This window comes from Dendrobates tinctorius, unplaced genomic scaffold, assembly GCF_039654945.1.
Source record: "Dendrobates tinctorius isolate UK_male_01 unplaced genomic scaffold, ASM3965494v1 ptg000103l, whole genome shotgun sequence".
Classification (NCBI taxonomy): domain Eukaryota; kingdom Metazoa; phylum Chordata; class Amphibia; order Anura; family Dendrobatidae; genus Dendrobates; species Dendrobates tinctorius.
Window position 1 is genome coordinate 31,707,952 of NW_027361771.1, and position 20,547 is coordinate 31,728,498.

Sequence of the window (20,547 nt, forward strand, 5' to 3'; positions counted from 1 at the left end):
TAAAATTAGGCTGACCTGATGTCCAAAACGATGACTAACAAAACTGCAAAGTGCTGTATTTCCCCCAAATTACATTTTCAGTCCAAAAAAATCAATTTGAGGTGTAGGAGTTTCCGAGGTGTTTACATTCTGTGGAACTTGTTGTCTAATACCTGTTGTCCATTGTAAACTGTCTTTTCCAGTAGAAATGCTAATATGGATATGGGGCAGGTAGCATGGGGTGAGGGTATTTGCCTTTGCCCCTGCTTCTTGATCTGTCAAACATACAGGCATAATCAGACAATTAGTCCATGAAAAAAGGGCATGTGAGTGAGTCATTGGACACTGGCAGGTGCAATGATTGGTGGAAAAAGAGGAAAAGAAAGTTCCATCATCCCTGGTGCTGACAGTCAGAATATGGATGAAGAGAAAATTTGGACTCCAAGAATTAATGTCACGTTACCGAGCTAGAGTCCAGAAAGTATCTGGACATACTGGACTGGTTTGTGCCTCAAAGGCAGTTTTAACTTACGGGGAATTAGGACAGCAAAACCATACTCTGATTTTAGATGAAAGGACAAGAATACTTTAAGACCTCTGAAGCAATACTTACTAATGCTACATGGCGTTTGCCTACATTATGTGCTGTTTAACACTGAATTGCAATACTATGAAAAAGCAAAATAAAAGGGTTATTCCCAACAGGGGACATTATCACATATCCACGCGATAAGTGATAACTTGACAATTGTTTGGGTGGACCGATCACTAGGACCGCCAATGATCCCAAAGAAAAGATTTTAAAATGCACTGTGAAAATAGTGCTCAAGGTATCTCGGGCAGACTTATAGACAGAGAATGGAGTGGTGGGTCCCAGCAGTCAGATCCCCGGCGATTAACTCAGGATAGGTGATACCTTACTCAGTTGGGACTAACCCTTTAATGCAGAAACTCAGTTCAGATAGAAATATAGATTTAACCAAACAAACCGTCCAGTACTAAAAAGTCTTTAGCCTGAAAATTTTGCAACAAATGGGATAGGTGTAAAACTTATAATACTAAAAAAAAGAAATCATAATTTTATTAATGAATGTAATTAAACATGAGATTTCAGAGAATAAAAACATATTTATAAATCAGAAACGCAATAGGTAATATGAGAAAAAATCCAGAAGAAAAAGAAGTGAAAATCGGCAATCTGCATAGAAATATTGTCGTGCAAAAGTATAATATAGAGATTAATAAGTTGATGCCAGTAAGACAAATTAACAAGATAGTACTGGATCTCTAAAAAGTGTCCCAAATACAAACGTACAGGGTGGGCCATTTATATGGATACACCTACATAAAATGAGAATGGTTGGTGATATCAACTTCCTGTTTGTGGCATATTAGTATATGGGAGGGGGAACATTTTTCAAGATGGGTGGTGACCATGGCGGCCATTTTGGATCCAACTTTATTTTTTTCAGTGGGAAGACGGCCATGTGACACATCAAACTTATTTAGAATTTCACAAGAAAACAATGGTGTGCTTGGTTTTAACGTAGCTTTATTCTTTTATGAGTTATTTGCAAGTTTCTCTTTGTTTACAGCCATTGACTTGTCGCAGAGGTTAACACGTGAGGAGCAAATAGAAATTGTGTAGATATCTGGAGAACGCAGTACCTAGGTCATTGCAGCAGATTTCAATGCAAGACACCCTACGCAAGAAAACTGTCACCATTCCCATTTTATTTAGGTGTATCCATATAAATGGTCCACTCAAAAAAGTTTGCCTCATAACTGAACATAATGTTCTGTGTAATCTGAGGATCCTCTTCCAATTTTTTGTTTAGCCCATTCTGCAAATTCAGCATGCCGATCTGGGTCACCAACCATTCCCATTTTATTTTAGTGTATCCATATAAATGGCCCACCCTGTATAATGTGAGTGCAATAGACATCAGGAAAAGATAAATGATAAAAAGTATTAACACAAAAAATCCCTACAATGTAGGCAGCCACCCTCAACTGACGCATGTTTCGCATTCACCGCTTTATCTGGGAGGTTTTAAAATTAATTAATAAAATCATGATTTTATTATTATTGTAAATCTTTCACCTATCACATTTTTTGTGTATTTTTACAAATCCAAACATTAAGCACAACTGTTTCATTATTGGCATCTATGGCAACTGTCATGAATTTGCTGGAATGGTCACAACCCTTCCCATAAATGGGCGATTCTTGGGTTTGGTTAGGGGGAGAGTCGGGGCAAGTGTAAAACATCCATAAGTTACTAACACGAATGTTGGCAAGTACTGTACCAGTCAAAAGTTTGGCGAAAAATATTCATATAATAGTTTTCCTTGTTCTTATCGGAATATACACATTGTAGACTCATAAGGCATCAAAGCCATGAAGGAACACATGTAATGTAGGAATCTAAAGTTTAACACATATTCTGGTTTGGTTCGCATGAGTTTCTTTATCTCTTGTTTCTATATGTGTTCTTTTCACCAACTTTTGAATGGTATTTTAAGTAATTGGTACAAAATAATGTGGTATTGCTACATGTTATATGCTATTACTATTGTTGCAGGTGTCAGAATTGTAATCAGAATTATTCAACTTCCATTGTTAATTAGGTTTAAATTAAAACCTTCTGCTGTTTGCAATAAACCAATCAAACAATAGCAATTTAAGTATTACAACACAACTAATATAACAAATGGTTTCTCCAATTTCCTCATAAAATGCTGCTACTGACTACTGCAGCTTCAGAATTACTTAACTACTTTCATAAGTGGTACTCACCTGTCCTGGCTCCAGTGCCAGACCTTGCTACCTTTGGCCCTCTCCCTTTGAAGTACTTGAAGCCGCATTTCTCCTCTGACATAATGAGCATAGGCCTTTTAAAGCTGGCTCAAGCAGAATTCAGGTCCTATTTACATTGTTCTTGTTAAATTAGTTTATTGCTAATAACAGAGTTTGTCAATTTTGCTAATAAGCCTAATTTGAATAATTTTGATTGCAACTATAGATAGTGTATAGTTAACCATAAACTAGGTCTCTCTTCATGATTTATTGTATGCCAGACTCTAAAATTACACACTGCTAAAAAAAATAAAGGGAACACTAAAATACCACATCCTAGATAACAATGAATGAAATATTCCAGGTGCAAATCTTTATTCATCACATAGTGAGATGCGTTAAAACAATAAAGCATAAAAATGATCAATGTAAATAAAAATTAATATCCCATGGAGTTTTGGATTTGGAATGATGCTCAAAATCATAGTGGAAAATCAAATTACAGACTAATCCAACTTCAGTGGAAATGCCTCAGGATAAGGAAATGATGCTCAGTAGTGTGTGTGGCCTCCACGTGCCTGTATGACCTCCCTACAATGGCTGGGTATGGTCCTGATGAGGCTGCGGATGTTCTCCTGAGGGATCTTTTTCTGACAGTTTGAGCAGACACATGGATGTTAGTGGCCTGCTGGAGGCCATTTTGCTGTTGCCCTCCTACGGACCTCTCCGCATCTCCTGATGTACTGGCCTGTCTCCTGGTATCTGCTCCCTGCTCTGGATACTGTGGTGACAGACACGGCTGCCCGTCTTGCCACAGCTCATATTGAAGTGCCACCCTGGATGAGCTGCACTACCTGAGCAACTTCTGTGAGTTGTAGACACTGCTTCATGCTACTGTACTGTACAGGGTGAGAGCAATAACAAAATGCAAAAGTGACCAAAACAACAGCCAAAAATGATGAGAATAGAGAAATGGTCTGTGCTCCTCTACTGTAGAACCTCTCCTTTCTAGGGGTTGTCTTGCTAATTGCCTATCATTTCTACCTGTTGTCTGTTCCATTTGCACAACAGCAGGAGAAATTGATTCACAATCGGTGTTGCTTCATAACTGGAAAGGTTTATTTTACCCAGAAGTGTGAATGACTTGGAGTTACAAAGTGTTGTTTAAGTGTTTCCTTTATTTTTTTGAGCAGTGTGTATAGAACTAGTTTACTAGTAGTAATCAAAAACAAGGATCTGGCGCCGCTGCTCAACATTTACACATTGCACAATTAGGCAATAACCTTATACTACATCATAGATTTGGTTGCAGCTACATTGCTTTGGTGGGTAGTGCTCACCAAGAAAAAGTCCACTTCTATATAAGCATGAAGGAGAAATGCGGCACTCACCACTTGGCATTAAAAAAAATTCCTTCATTGAGCTCCATGAAACGGATCGTGGAGACAAATGTGGCTGAGATCCACTTTGGGTGAAAGTCATGCTTCCTCTCAGCCTCAGAGAAATGTTGGCGCTCGCTCTCCCCATGGCTGTGATGCAGTGTTGTAACACGCTGTGCCCGGTGCCCAATCAGCGCTGTCGTCACTGTCTCCACGTTCTTACGGATCGAACATCTTGTTGTTATTATGATATGGTGAAGCAGCTGGTCCCCAACACTTTAGGACTCGGAGCCATGTAATAATGCAGTGTTTTATAAGAAGGTGAACTAGGGGTGTCTGAATATACAATGATGTCACCATGCTAGATGGAGCTATCTTTTTAATCATATGAATGTATGTAAAACTATATACAGTATACAGAACTGTGAAAGTTTTAGGCATGTGTGGAAAAAATGCTGCAAAGTAAGAATGCTTCAAAAATACAAGTGTCATTAGTACTGTAGCTTCCCATCATCCCTAAATATAGTTGCAGGTCATTGATGGTTAGGTGATGGGACCAGGCATGTCTTTGCATCACTTAAAGGGAACCTGTCACCCCCCCAGGGCGTTTTTCAGTTAAAGAGCCACCTTCAGCAGCACTAAGGCTGCATTCCTTTTCTGACCCCCAGTAATGCCAAAATATTGACTTTTATAATTAGCTCCGCACTGTGCATGCCCGAGAACACTTGTTACAGCGCAGGAGCCGGGATTCAAATCAAGAGGAGGCAGCGACGCACGAGGCATCATGATGGACAGATTGTGGGTGGCGCCGAGGCCTCGGAGAGGCATGATTGATGGATGGTAGGCGGCTGATAGAGGGGGACACAACGTACCTGTGGGACACATTACAGGTATGAGAAGCTAATTTTAAAAGTGAATATTTTGGCATTACTGGGGGTCAGAAAAAGAAGAGCCACCTTCACAGAATGCATCCTTAGGGCCCCGTCACACATAGCAATCTCGCTAGCGAGATCGTTGCTGAGTCACAAGTTTTGTGATGTAACAGCGATCTCACTAGCGAGATCGCTGTGTGTGACAGCGATCAGCGACCGGCCCCCCTGCCGGTATCGCTGATCGCTGTTGGAAAGCCCTGCGTGTGACAGGCGGGAGACCAGCGATCAGCTGGTAACTAAGGTAAATGCAGGGTTTCTAAGCATGGCGCTGTGCTTAGAAACCCTCTGTGTACCTTAGTTACCAGCGCGCTGATGCAGGGAGCTGGTAACTAAGGTACACATCGGGTTTCTAAGTGACGCACGTCCCTTAGAAACCCGATGTGTACCTTAGTTACCAGCTCCCTGCATCAGAGCACTGATAACTAAGTACACAGCGACGCCGCACGCTCGGTGTCGCTGGTCCTGATCTCTGGTGAAGCTGTCTGTTTGACAGCTCACCAGCGATCATGTAGCGACTCACCAGCGATCCTGACACGTTGATATCGTTGTCGGGATTGCTGGTGAGTCGTTATGTGTGACGGGGCCCTTAGTGCTGCTGAAGGTGGTTCTTTAACTGAAAAACACCCTGGGGGGTGACAGGTTCCTTTTAATGGGGCATCCTAGCTAAGCCATTGTGATTAGCAGCTGCTCTGTAAATGCATGTCTGTGTAAGGGTTAAAGTGGGACATTCAGGGAGCTCCTTAGGCTGTGCTAAATAGAGTGGCCAGAACAAAGTCTGATCATTGAAATCCACTTTGAGATAACAGATTGTTATAATGGCTACATGATCAGACTACATACAAAGTGTTTGTAGTCTATATCCATAACAGGGGCGGATATAACCTTTAGTGCCACTTGTGCAACCGCACAGGGGCCCAAGAGATAAGAGGGCACATTTCTTCCATACCAGGTAGATTTGTGCATTTTGATGAACTACTGGACTACAAAGGGCCCATTAATGGTCCTCTCCTGTCTGTGTCTGCTACTGACCCATAGAGATACATAAGTCTACCACTAAGTTGTATGCACTAAAGAGGCATAATGTTTTTTGGGTGATGAATAATAAATGGCACACAAATAAGCCTCCCACACTGAACTCAGCACACTCTTTCAAATCAACCACATTACTTTTATCTAGTATACATGGTTGAATGCTTTAATGGACCTTGGATGCCCTTCCTCCATTGTGTTTTTATCTTTCTTTTCCACTCTCCATCCAGTGTCTGATGATGTTTGTGTCTATTTCCAGATATGTTCTGTAATTATAAATGCATGTCTGTATATGTTGTACATATAAAGGGTGTACCCTAGAACCTCCTACAGTTGAGACTTTGGGGCAGAGGAGACGTATGTTGGTGCATACCATCTGTAAATGTGTGACTTTAATGATGCTTTGTGCTTATGCCTTACATTTCTTCATCTGGAGGAGCAGCTCTGTGTCCCGCTACCCAACAAGAATCTCACACCCCTTGTCTGCTCTTCCTCTCCTCACATCGCACTCCAAGTTGTCTGAGATAATCTCTGCTTTTTCCATCAGTCCCAATATTCCAGTGCTGGCTTGTCTCAGAGATGACCCCCCTCCCCCCAGGCTCGTCCTTCTCTTTAGTCTCCTAAATTTACATTCTGTCACCAGCTTCTGTGCAGACCTTTTTGTGCAATCTCCCAGTCACAAACCGTCCCCTTGTGACCATGACCCTTTCCTGGCATGTTATTTGGTTTAGGATCCACAACTTAGTACATGATTAACCCTTTCCTGGAAGCAGAAGTGAAGATGAACACCAGAGATATATACTGGAGATACAAGCCACCTGATTTATTGTGCGATGTGCACAGCTGGGCTTAGACTTAAAGATTTTTCCACAAAGATAAATTATCTGATGCACACACTATCACAAACAGATGTAAATTTGTCTTTGCTGAGGTTGCCAAACATGTAGCAGAGCTGATTTTGTCAGGTGTAGCAGAAATGACGCACAACTCTTCATGCTCAAAGTGGATTGTTATCTATGTCTTTACATAGGACTGCAGGTAAGCTCACTTATCTGCTTTGGAATTGCCGTGCAGATTTCGGCATGGACGTTGGTGTGGAAAGGTGAATTTAAACGGTAAAACCGACAGTGGAAATGCAAAACCTATATTGACTTGCTGACGATGTTAAAGGGGTATTTCCATCTTCAAGATCCTATCCCAATATGTAGTGGGTCTAATAATAATAATATTAGCAAATCGCTCTAATTAAAAATGTAGTATAGTTCTTCTGATTCACTAAGTCTCTTACCCCATGAGCAGGGCACTGCTGTAGCTTAGATATCCATGGTTACAACTAGAGTTGAGCAAATTTGTTCGGGTTCGCTCTTTTTTGGCAAGCTATAGCACTTCCCGAGTAAGCTACAGTGGGAACCCGGATACATGGATCGCACCGGCTGATCGCCGCCGTAGCTGCTTGTGTCGCGGCTCTGTCACTGTCACAGCACATGCATGGAGAGCCTGTTTGTTGGGCTCTCCATTCATGTGTCGCGACTGTCACTGATTTTTTTTTTTTTTTTTGGTTACCTCATCTCCCTAAAGCAACGCAATGGAAACAATCAAAATGTTGTTTATAATCCAATACAACTGTCAGCTCACCGCACAGAAAGCTCACAACTGAAATAAAAAATAACCTCTGCAAGTTTGGTATCAGTAGAATCGTTCTGATCTGGAGAATCATGTTGTCTCGGGTTGTGCATGATATTGCAGCTCAGCTCCATTCACTTCCATGGGGCTGCATTTTAATACCAGACACATCTCAAGGTCAGGAGTCTAAAAGCAAACAGCCATATTATTCCAATCATGGACAAACGCTCTCAAAGAAGCCATGTTTTTCTAATCCTGGACAGCCCCTTTGATTACAAATTCCCCTCTGCTACTTCTGTATGTGTCATGATATTATGAAAACAACCAATCTATTTCAAGGGCATTGTTAGGAAAATGACACATTTTACCATTGGTTTGGTTTTATTATTTGGTAAAGACAACAGTCAGAAGAAAAGCTTGTCTATGGTTATATGTACCTTTGGATTGTTCATTAAATGGAAATTTTTGATTTTTTTTTCCGTCTAGGGGTAAGTTGCCAAAGATAGCCTCTCAGGTTTATAAAATTGTACATATGTATATATGAAGTATATAATGTCACGATTTCTATGTGTCAGCATGGCAACCTACAGAATGATGTTAATAAATCCTCTCCGTGCCGTAAATCCTCTGTATTCTGTGCGGTTATTTGTGAGCCACTATCCCACTCTCCTTATACAGCCTCGTGCAGTCACCTACAGCCTAGTTTCTCAGTAAATCACGTGGATTGCTGGGTTTTACTGAAATGGACGAACTGAACATATTTTAACTTCAAGGACTATTCTATGTGAAATGAATCCGGCTCTGACCGTAAGGATGCCATACATTTGCTATAGGCTACTGCTTTTTCCTAAGGCCTCTTTCACACTTCAGTTTTTTGAGTCAGTTAAAATCCGCCAAAAAGACGGAAAAGCGGATCCGTTCCTAACTGATGTGAACGGATGCCACAGGATCCGCGGATCCGCACAATGAAGAATTTTAAAGGAACCGCTGGCCGGGAAGGAGAGAGAGATTTCAGGGTTAATTTTCTCCCTGACTTCCTTTCTCCGGGCATGCGCAATGGAAAATGCGGATCCATCAACAAAAAAAACGTTGCAAGGTCCGTCCAAGCAGCCCGGCGGACGAAAAAAATCTGACGGATCCTCACAAAAACGGATCCAACGGATGGCCATCCGTCAAGATCCGCCAGTAATGCAACTCAATGGGGAAAAAAACGGATCCGCAATAAAAAATGGCGGATCCGTTTTTTTCAAAACCTGGCGGATTTTGACTGATGGTCAAAAACGGAAGTGTGAAAGAGGCCTAAGACAACTAAACTTTCAGCTGAAGGCTAGTAGTTCAGTTAATAATATACTTTCAGGTGTTTTCTACCTTACACCCAGGACCGGACTGGGACTAAAATTCAGCCCTGGCATTTGAAGTTACACAGGCCCACTAGTCACATGGTGACTATATAATATTTTTGTACAGTTGTAGGTTACAAGCAGTGAGAGGAGATTAACATATATAGTCATATATATATATATATATAGCCCTGCTACCTGCCACCATCGCACTCTAACAAGCATCTCTATTCTTCCGACAGGTATGTCCATCCACCCAGCTCTCCTGCTCTCCTGCTGTCTGTCTATGAAGGACACACAGTGCGTCACCCAGCTTTGCACATAGACTTGCCTCTGCACCTAGCATTCACATGGTATGTCCATCCACCCAGCTCTCCTGCTGTCTGTCTATGAAGGACACACAGTGCGTCACCCAGCTTTGCACATAGACTTGCCTCTGCACCTAGCATTCACATGGTATGCCTTTCAGCTAACCCCAGCCTACCCCAGTGTTATTTATGACCTTGTTTACTCTGGCTTGATCATATACATCTGGTCCACTCTTAATTGTCTGGCCAAGATGAGCAGAGACCACTCCTCTCTGCTTCACACCTGACTGCACTTAGTTGTACATATATTGCAGAGTACAAGTCTGCATAGACTTCAGTCTGCATTGTGATTGCTATAAGTGTGTGCTAGAAGTGTGAAGATTAATTTAAAAATTAAAACCAGAATTGAACCGGAAGGGAACTGAAGGTAACTGGACACAGTCACTGTAAACAATGTTTCTGTTTGTTTTCACTTTCACCCCAATAATCCTTCACTTTCTGCTAATTCCCCTAATCCCTACTCCTAGTAAGGAACTGTTCATCTCTTCTTCAATCCTCCCCATCCACCTCACCTCCGCCTCAAAACTGTTCCTTAACATACAATCCTCTGTCTCCAAACACAGACAGCCCCCTCATGCCCTCTCCTGCTCCCACCTGCTAACACTTTCTCTGCTCCTTCTCACTGCTGGTGATATCTCTCCAAATCCAGGTCCTCCTCACCACATTCCCACAGTCATTTCTACCTCCCATCCACGCTCTATCACAACCTTCCGTAACCTCTCCAACCTTATACCCATTCACCCAGCCCCCGCTTCCCCAGTCCCACTAACAGGAGCTCTGTGGAACGCTCGCTCTGTCTGCAACAAGCTTTCCTACATCCATGATCTTTTTGTTACTACCAAACTCTCCTTCCTCGCCATCACCGAAACCTGGCTCACCCCTTCTGACACAGCCTCTCCTGCTGCACTTTCGTATGGCGGCTTCCACCTTTCTCACACCCCCCGCCCCAGCAGCAAACATGGTGGAGGAGTTGGTTTTCTCCTGTCAGATACCTGCTCCTTCACCCCAATCCCACTGCCACCCTCTGTTACCCTCCCTTCCTTTGAGGTGCACTCTGTGCGCATCTACTCCCCCTCCAACCTCCAACTGGCTGTCATCTACCGCCCCCCAGGGCCAGCCACCACCTTCTTTGACCACTTCACCACCTGGTTACTTCATTTCCTTTCCGCGGACATCCCTACTATCATCATGGGCGACTTCAACATCCCCATTGACACTTCCCTCTCAGCTGCCACTAAACTTCTATCTCTCACTTCCTCCTTCGGCCTCACTCAATGGTCTTCTACAGCCACCCACAAAGATGGCCACACACTGGACCTCATCTTCACCCGCCTCTGCTCCCTAGCTAACCTCTCTAACTCACCTCTTCCTCTCTCTGACCACAACCTGCTCACATTCTCTTCCCTCTTCACTCCATGTCTACAATCCCCACCCCACAAACTTTCACACCCTCGCAGGAATCTTAAACACCTTGACCTACACTCATTCTCCGAATCCCTCCTCCCTCTTACAGATATAAGTTCCTTACACAATGCGGATGACGCTGCCGCTCTATATAACACCACAATAGCTGTAGCTTTGGAATCCGCTGCCCCACTTACACATACCAAAACTCGCAAAATCAACAGACAGCCCTGGCACACCAGCCTGACCAAAGAGCTGAGGCGAGCTTCCAGGGCTGCTGAGCGCAGATGGAAAAGATCCCACTCCAACGAGCATTTCATCGCATTCAAACAGTCCCTCACTACTTTCAAGACCACACTCGCCACAGCTAAACAAACCTACTTCTCATCTCTCATATCCTCCCTGTCTCACAACCCTAAACAGTTATTCAACACCTTCAATTCTCTCCTCCGCCCCCCAGCACCTCCTCCCTCCCCACTCATCTCAGCTGAAGACTTTGCCTCATTTTTCAAGCAGAAAATTGATAACATCAGGGACAGTTTTGGTCAACAACCCCCAGAGCCCTTCCTCCCGACTTCCCAGCCCTCCACCTTCAAAACCAACTTCTCCACCATTACAGAAGATCGACTCTCCACTCTACTCTCAAGATCACATCTCACCACCTGTGCACTCGACCCGATCCCATCCCACTTCATCCCAAACCTCACCACAGTCTTCATCCCAACCCTAACCCATCTCTTCAACCTATCACTAACAACTGGTGTTTTCCCCTCAAGCTTTAAACATGCCTCCATCACACCTATCCTCAAAAAGCCCTCTCTTGACCCATCCTCTGCATCTAGCTATCGCCCTATATCACTTCTCCCATACGCCTCCAAGCTACTGGAACAACACGTCTACCTTGAACTGTCCTCCCATCTCTCTTCTTGCTCCCTCTTCGACCGCTTACAATCTGGCTTCCGGTCACACCACTCCACTGAAACTGCCCTTACTAAGGTCACCAATGACCTCTTAACTGCCAAGAGCAAGCGACACTACTCTGTCCTCCTCCTCCTGGACCTGTCGGCTGCCTTTGACACAGTGGACCATTCCCTATTATTACAGACCCTCTCATCCCTCGGCATCACAGACTTGGCCCTCTCCTGGATCTCATCATACCTAACAGACCGGACATTCAGCGTCTCCCACTCACACACCACCTCCTCACCTCGCCCCCTATCTGTCGGAGTCCCACAAGGTTCAGTCCTAGGGCCCCTGCTGTTCTCTATTTACACCTTTGGCCTGGGACACCTCATAGAATCTCATGGCTTTCAGTATCATCTTTATGCTGATGACACACAGATCTACATCTCTGGACCAGATATCACCTCCCTACTAACCAGAATCCCTCAATGTCTGTCCACTATTTCATCCTTCTTCTCCACTAGATATCTGAAACTCAACATGGACAAAACAGAATTCATCATCTTTCCCCCATCTCACGTGACCCCCCCTACGAACCTATCAATTACAGTAAATGACTGCCCACTCTCCCCAGTCCCACAAGCTCGCTGCCTCGGAGTAATCCTTGATGCTGATCTCTCCTTCAAACCACATATCCAAACCCTTTCCACTTCCTGCCGACTTCAACTCAAAAATATTTCACGCATCCGTTCATTCCTCACCCAAGAATCTGCAAAAACCCTAGTCCATGCCCTCATCATCTCTCGCCTTGACTACTGCAACCTCATGCTCTGCGGCCTCCCCTCAAACACTCTCGCACCCCTCCAATCTATTCTAAACTCTGCTGCCCGGCTAATCCACCTGTCCCCCCGCTATTCCCCAGCTTCTCCCCTCTGTCAATCCCTTCACTGGCTCCCAATTGCCCAGAGACTCCATTACAAAACCCTAACCATGACATACAAAGCCATCCACAACTTGTCTCCTCCATACATCTGTGACCTCGTCTCCCGGTACTTTCCTGCACGCAACCTCCGATCCTCACAAGATCTCCTTCTCTACTCCCCTCTTATCTCCTCTTCCCACAATCGCATACAAGATTTCTCTCGCGCATCACCCCTACTCTGGAACTCTCTACCACAACATATCAGACTCTCACCTACCATCGAAACCTTCAAAAAGAGCCTGAAGACCCACCTCTTCCGACAAGCCTATAACCTGCAGTAACCACCGATCGACCAAACCGCTGCACGACCAGCTCTACCCTCGCCTACTGTATTATCACCCATCCCTTGAAGATTGTGAGCCCTCGCGGGCAGGGTCCTCTCTCCTCCTGTACCAGTTATGACTTGTATTGTTTAAGATTATTGTACTTGTTTTTATGTATACCCCCCTCACATGTAAAGCGCCATGGAATAAATGGCGCTATAACAATAAATAATAATAATAATATAACATGTAGTCAGAGCTGTGTCCAGTATTTCAGCTCAGTCCTATTTATTGCTTTTAGGTACAGTACTCCTCCCAAAGCTCTGTCCCCTTTTGTACGCATGGTGACTAGGGATGGGCGAATCTACTCGCTAGGACTCGTTACTCTGCGAGTAGTAGGGGACTCGCAGGAGTCGGTACTCTGCGAGTTTCCAAGCGATTACTCGCACAGTAACGAGTCCAATGCAAATAAGGCTAAGTGCACACGTACCGGAACTCTCGCGGAAATTACCGCGAGAATTCCGGAATTCCATTCCGCGGGAAAATCGCATTTTAAATTCCCGCGATTTTCCTGCGGAAAAACTAGCATTTTGCAAGCGTAATTAGCTTGCAAAATGCTAGCGTTTTCCAAGCGATCTGTAGCATCGCTTGGAGAACTGATTGACAGGTTTGACAAGTGTGACCAACTTTTTACTACTGAGGCTGCCTATGCGGCATCAGTAGTTAAAGATAAAATGTAAAAAAAAAATAAAAAATGGTGTTATTCTTACCCTCCGACGTCCCGCGCAGTCTTCCCGCCTCTCCACGCATCCGTTCCCAGTAATCCTTTGCGAAAATGCCCGCGATGACGTCCGTTCTCGCGGTAATTCGCGATGACGTCGCGCGAATGACCGCGAAACTTCGCGATCCCGCGAGAACGGACGCCATCGCTGGCATTTTCGCAAAGGACTACTGGGAACGGATGCGTGGAGAGGCGGGAAGGCTGCGCGGGATGCCGGAGGGTGAGAATAACAATATTTTTTATTTTTAAATTCTATTTTTTATAGGGATATGGTACCCAAAGCCCGGAGGACAGTCTCCTCCTCTCCTCCGGACCGTGGGTACCATCCGCAATTGTTCTGCTTACTTTCCGCATGGTGTGCACAGCCACATGCGGGAAGTAAGCGGAACAATGCATTCCTAAAGAGTAAAAAAAATGGCAGCACAGGAATCGCTGCAATACTCGCATCCCCATTCATTAACATTGGACTCGCTAGACTCGCAACGAATAGCGAGTTTCCGAGTCAGACTCGTTAGAGTCTAGCGATTCCGAGTATTTCAGGATTCGCCCATCCCTAACGGTGCCAGAATTCCTGGCAGAACTGCTATCCATTGGGCAACCAGACCCCCTGGTCATAGCTGCCTCTATCATACCTCCCAACTTCTGAGGGAGGGAAAGAGGGACAAAGACTGCGGCGCGCGCAGCTGCAAATTTTAGGCCACACCCGGCCACACCCATTCCGCAACTAGTCGCACCCATGTCCACGCCTAATCGCACCCATTTAGCACTGCTGATCACACTGACTTGTACTGAGGGCACAGTGGCTGGCATTATGGGCACACTGACTGGCACTAAGGAAGAGAGAAAACAGAGAGAGAGAAAAAGAGAAAGAAAGGGGAAAGAAAGAAAGAACAGAGAGAGAGAAAGAAAGAGGGGAAAGAAAGAAAGAACAGAGAGAGACAGAGAAAGAATAGAGAGAGAAAGAAAGAGAGGAAAGAAAAAGAAAGAAAGAGGGGAAAGAAAGAACAGAGAGAGAGAAAGAAAAAAGAAAGATTAGAGAGAGAAAGAAAGAACAGAGAGAGAGAGAAAGAAAATGAGGGAAAGACAGAACAGAGAATGAGAAAGAAAGAACAGAGAAAGAAAGAAAAAGAGAAAAAGAAAGAAAAAGAGAGAAAGAAATAAAGAAATATTCTATAAAGATACTATAGCAGCCCGGCTCCCATTGTAGTGCCCACCTGAGCCTCCCGATGCAGGACATATCATGATCCGCTCACATGGCCGGCATCCCCGATTCCAAGGCGATCCTGCTGTCTGCGCTGTTGGAGGAGGACACGGTGATGGATCTGAAGCATTCCTGGTTCTGTTACAATCTCCTCAAGAAATTATCTAATTTCCGGTCAGCTTCAAGCACATCACTTCAGGTGGAACATCATGTGTGTGTTTTAAAATGCTCCTCGGGGCTCTGGCGTGTACTCCTGTGTCCGTGGGAAAAGCACGCTTTGTATGCTTTGTACACACTTGGCTCCGCTCCGTACATTCCGTACACATATGGCTCCACTCCGTACACACACGACTCCTCTCCGTATAACCCATACACACGCGGCTCTGCTCCGTACACCTCGTACACGCGGCTCCGTTCCGTACACCTCGTACACACGCGGCTCCTCTCCGTACACTTCGTACACACGCGGCTCCGCTCCGTACACTTCGTACACACGCGGCTCCGCTCCGTACACTTCGTACACACGCGGCTCCGCTCCGTACACCTCGTACACACGCGGCTCCTCTCTGTACACCTCGCACACACACGGCTCCTCTCCGTACACCTCGCACACACACGGCTCCTCTCCGTACACCTCGCACACACACGGCTCCTCTCCGTACACCTCGTACACACACGGCTCCTCTCCGTACACCTCGTACACACACGGCTCCGCTCCGTACACCCCGTACACACACGGCTCCGCTCAGTACACCCCATACACATACAGCTCTGCTACATCTACCCTGTAAACCCCTCCTGACCCCACACATTCTTATCTCATCCAGCAACATGACAACAGCACAGCAGATTCTTGCAGACACCAAGAGGCAAGGCTGAGCGCGCAGGACCTGTGATGAGGTCACAGGAGGGGCGGAGTTAGGGGTCTGGACAAAGGCTCCTGATCATGTGACCCCCTGACTCCTCCCCTCATGTGACCTCATCACAGGTCCTGCGAACGGAGAAGGCAAGCGACACTGTGAGTGGCTGCGGGGGCGGGGGTCTCATGCTGCGGCGAGGATGGGGTGCGTGGGGGAGGCATGGTGGCTTAACTCCCTGCAGTGCGGGAGGAACTTGGAAACTATCACCGCCGTGCCCGCAGAGGGCCGGCAGCAGGAGCAACAGTGGCCGCAGCAGCTGGCAAGCGGCCGGATGATCGGGAGCTGCCGCACGATGATCGGGAGCTGCCGCCCGCGGCCCACATGACAGCGGCCCAGCGGGAAAATGCCCGGTTGGTTATATTGCCAATCCGGGCCTGCTTACACCTCGCTTTAGTCAAACAAATTATTCAACTAAAGCGCCTCCTTTTACATTCTTAATGTGCTCTTATAAAGGGTGACGGTCAGTGAGTGCCAGAATGTATAGTGCAAATTGGTTTCTTTGAAAAGATGTAAAAACTCACTTTCTTGTAAGGGTATGTTCACACCATCGCACTTTTAGCTTGAGTGTTTTCCGTGACAAAAAACTAACCCTACACAGGCAAGATGAAACTTGCCTGTTCAATTCTATGGGAGCACAAGGAAAAATCGGATCCCATACAAATCAGCTGTATTCCTTTCCGTTTTTATGGATACATTGCAATTCTTAACAAGGGAAACTGTATTTTGTCTAGTAAATTTTAATAACTGATAATGTATAAGAACGGATGCCACACCCATCACAATACAGATGAAAAATTGTCCATTTTCACTTACAATAGAGACTGGTCCATTAATTCATGAGCTTTCAGCTCTCCCACCTGCTCTTACGTATGCTTAGTGTACTTGTTTATGTTTTATAATATTTTTTTTGCATTCATTTTGTGCTGTGTGTCTGAGTCACTGCAGTAGTCTGTTAGTTATGTCTTATGTGTTGATCACTTACAGAAGACCAATTTCACCAAATTTTTCATGTTAAGCTGGACACACAATGTAATAGTGACCTGGTGACCTGATTAGATGAGAGCGAGAGAGTGCGTGACAGCCTCACTGCCACCAGAGGAACCAGTCCAGATCGAGAGACCTGGAGGACTGTACAGTCGCTAGAGTTTATGCAAGTCCTATTGGGGTGATGTGTCCAAAAGAGGCCTGTGTAGTAGAAGGCTTCTCAAGAGCAAATAAGTTGCAGAAATATTTGAAGAGGCAGTGCGTCATGAGGCAAACTAAAGCTACCTCTGTTAAAAGTGACTTTGTTGTGTCTGTGCCATTGCTCTATTCCGAGAAGGGAATCCCCAGTCAGGACCATCCTGTAAGCTGAGGCTGAGACAGGAGAATCCATAACACCAAAACCATCTGTGTAACAAAATTTTTACCTCCCGCTCAAAAATGTTGATGCCCAAAGAAAAAAACATTTTTTTTTGTTGGATGGGATCTGCCACAGCTTTATTTTTTTATCTTTATTTTACTCAACCAAACATTTAACCATAAAATCATGTGAACATCCAAAACTCGATGATGAAACGCTATTCACTAGCAGACTCCTGGTGGGCAAGTCAATCTTCAGCCTTCGGGTGGTCCGTGTTGCAGGTTAAAGGGAACGTTACAGCTGACACATGCTGTCCTATCCATGAGCAGCATGTGTCAAACACTGGCTGTGTGATTTCAGCCAAGTATGTTTGAAATACTGTGGGGTTTCATATAAATACATACTTTAACCACCTAACGCCGAATGACGGGTATAGTACGTATGAGCAAGTGTAAGTTCTTGCATCATGATATGCTATACCCATCATACCTTAGTTTAACTTAGTGCATTGAGCAGCATGGTGGTATGCTGGTAAAAGGGGAAAAAAAAAAACAAAACTCTTTTAAATCTTCTGCCTGAGCGAGTGTGAACGAGCTGAGTGTGACCTGAGCGTAAGTGCGAACTGTGGTAAGTGTGTGACTTGAGATTCAGTGAAGAGGTATTTGGAAAACCTATAACAAATACCTGTGTGAGTTGCTGAATTGTAAGTTGCTGAGTGCTTTCTACCTGTTCAATTTTTTGCGGGGCTTTGGGGGCTTGTTTAACCTATTTTTTTCTCTCTACAGGGTTAATCTCTTATTTTACTATCTGTGTTTTTAAGGGTTAACTATATTGCATTTAAATCTTGAGGTGTAACTATATTCACAAAGGGTTAATTAAGGGTGGGAGTTCATACAGTAATTAAGGGTTTATAAGGGGCAGCTGGTTGGGGCTCAACTCCTTTTGGAAGTGCATTGAGCAGCAAGGTGGTGTGCTGGTAAAAGGGGGAAAAAAAAAAACTCTTTTAAATCTTCTGCCTGAGCGAGTGTGAACGAGCTGAGTGTGACCTGAGCGCAAGTGCGAACTGTGGTAAGTGTGTGACTTGAGATTCAGTGAAGAGGTATTTGGAAAACCTATAACAAATACCTGTGTGAGTTGCTGAATTGTAAGTTGCTGAGTGCTTTCTACCTGTTCAATTTTTTGCGGGGCTTTGGGGGCTTGTTTAACCTATTTTTTTCTCTCTACAGGGTTAGTCTCTTATTTTACTATCTGTGTTTTTAAGGGTTAACTATATTGCATTTAAATCTTGAGGTGTAACTATATTCACAAGGGGTTAATTAAGGGTGGGAGTTCATACAGTAATTAAGGGTTTATAAGGGGCAGCTGGTTGGGGCTCAACTCCTTTTGGAAGTGCATTGAGCAGCAAGGTGGTGTGCTGGTAAAAGGGGGAAAAAAAAAACCTTTTAAATCTTTTGCCTGAGCGAGTGTGAACGAGCTGAGTGTGACCTGAGTGTAAGTGCGAACTGTGGTAAGTGTGTGACTTGAGATTCAGTGACTTTGGATTCAGGGAGTTTCCAAGGGAGGTATTACTGAATTGCTGTTATATTTTATTAATACTTTTATTTATTTTTGCTTATCTTTTTGTCTGGTGCAATCCCCATTAGGATGTGCTCCACTATTGCCAATGCCATCCAGTGCACGTCTTGCCGCATGTATGAAATCCTTGAATAGCCGGTCGAGGGTGCATACTGCTGTGTGAGATGTGAGCACATTGTGCATTTGGAAGCCCAGATACTTGATCTAAATGTGTAGCTGGCAACACTGAGATCCATAGACAATATGGAAAGGAGTCTTCTGCTCACTGAGCAGACGCTCAATGGGATAGATGAGGGGGGGGATGCTAGGTTGGAGCTGCAGGACAGTGAAGCAGCTAGCTGGGTGACAGTTAGAAGGCTGGGTAGAGGGAAGAGCACCAGGGAGGCTAGTCCTGATCTGGCACACCCCAATAAGTTTGCTAAGTTGGCAGATGAGGGGAGTGGTAGTGCAGGAGTAGCACTGCTGCAGCAAGGCATGTCCTCTGAAAGTCGGAGGAGTGTCTGCTCCAGTAAGGGGGGAAATAGGAGAGCAGGGCAGGCCAGACAGGTTCTGGTAGTGGGAGACTCAATTATTAGGGGAACAGATAGGGCAATCTGTCACAAAGACAGGGATCGTCGAACGGTGTGCTGCCTACCTGGCGCTCGAGTCCGACACATCGCTGATCGGGTTGACCGATTACTGGGAGGTACTGGAGAGGATCCAGCTGTCATGGTGCACATTGGCACAAATGACAAAGTTAGAGGTAGGTGGAAGGTCCTTAAAGATGATTTCAGGGAATTAGGCTGTAAGGTTAAAGCAAGGACCTCCAAGGTGGTATTTTCGGAAATACTTCCTGTACCACGTGCCACGCCAGAGAGGCAACAGGAGATTAGGGAGGTTAATAAGTGGCTCAGGAATTGGTGTAGGAAGGAGGGGTTTGGGTTCCTGCAGAACTGGGCCGACTTCTCAGTTGGCTACAGGTTCTACGCTAGGGACGGGCTGCACCTCAATGGGGAGGGTGCAGCTGTGCTGGGGGAGAAAATGGCTAGAAGGTTGGAGGAGTGTTTAAACTAGGGACGGGGGGGAGGGTATTCCTTTTATAGGAGGGGAAGACAGTGCAGATAGAGACCTGGGCACAAATAATGACATTGGGGGTGGGGGTGGCATGGGGGGTGGGGTTAGAACAGTTAATAATTTAAGAAAGAATAGAGGTACAGAGAGATACATAAAGTACATGTATACTAATGCCAGAAGCCTCGCCAACAAAATGGAGGAATTGGAGTTAATGTTGTTGGAACGTAATTATGACATGGTGGGGATATCTGAGACATGGCTGGATGAGAGCCACGACTGGGCGGTTAATTTACAGGGCTATAGTCTGTTCAGAAATGACCGAACAAATAAGCGAGGGAGAGGCGTGTGTTTATATGTAAGATCATCCTTAAAACCCATCCTTCGTGATAATATATATGAGTCTAATGAAAATGTAGAGTCCCTGTGGGTAGAGATAAGGGGAGGGGGGAAAAATAATAAATTACTGATAGGGGATTGTTATAAGTCTCCAAAAATAATGGAAGCAACAGAGAATATCCTCATAAAGCAAATAGATGAAGCAGCGACTCAAGGAGAAGCCATTATTATGGGGGACTTCAACTACCCTGAAATACATTGGGGAACCGAAACCTGCAGTTCCAGCAAAGGTAACAGGTTTCTGACAACTATGAGAGACAATTACCTTTCACAACTG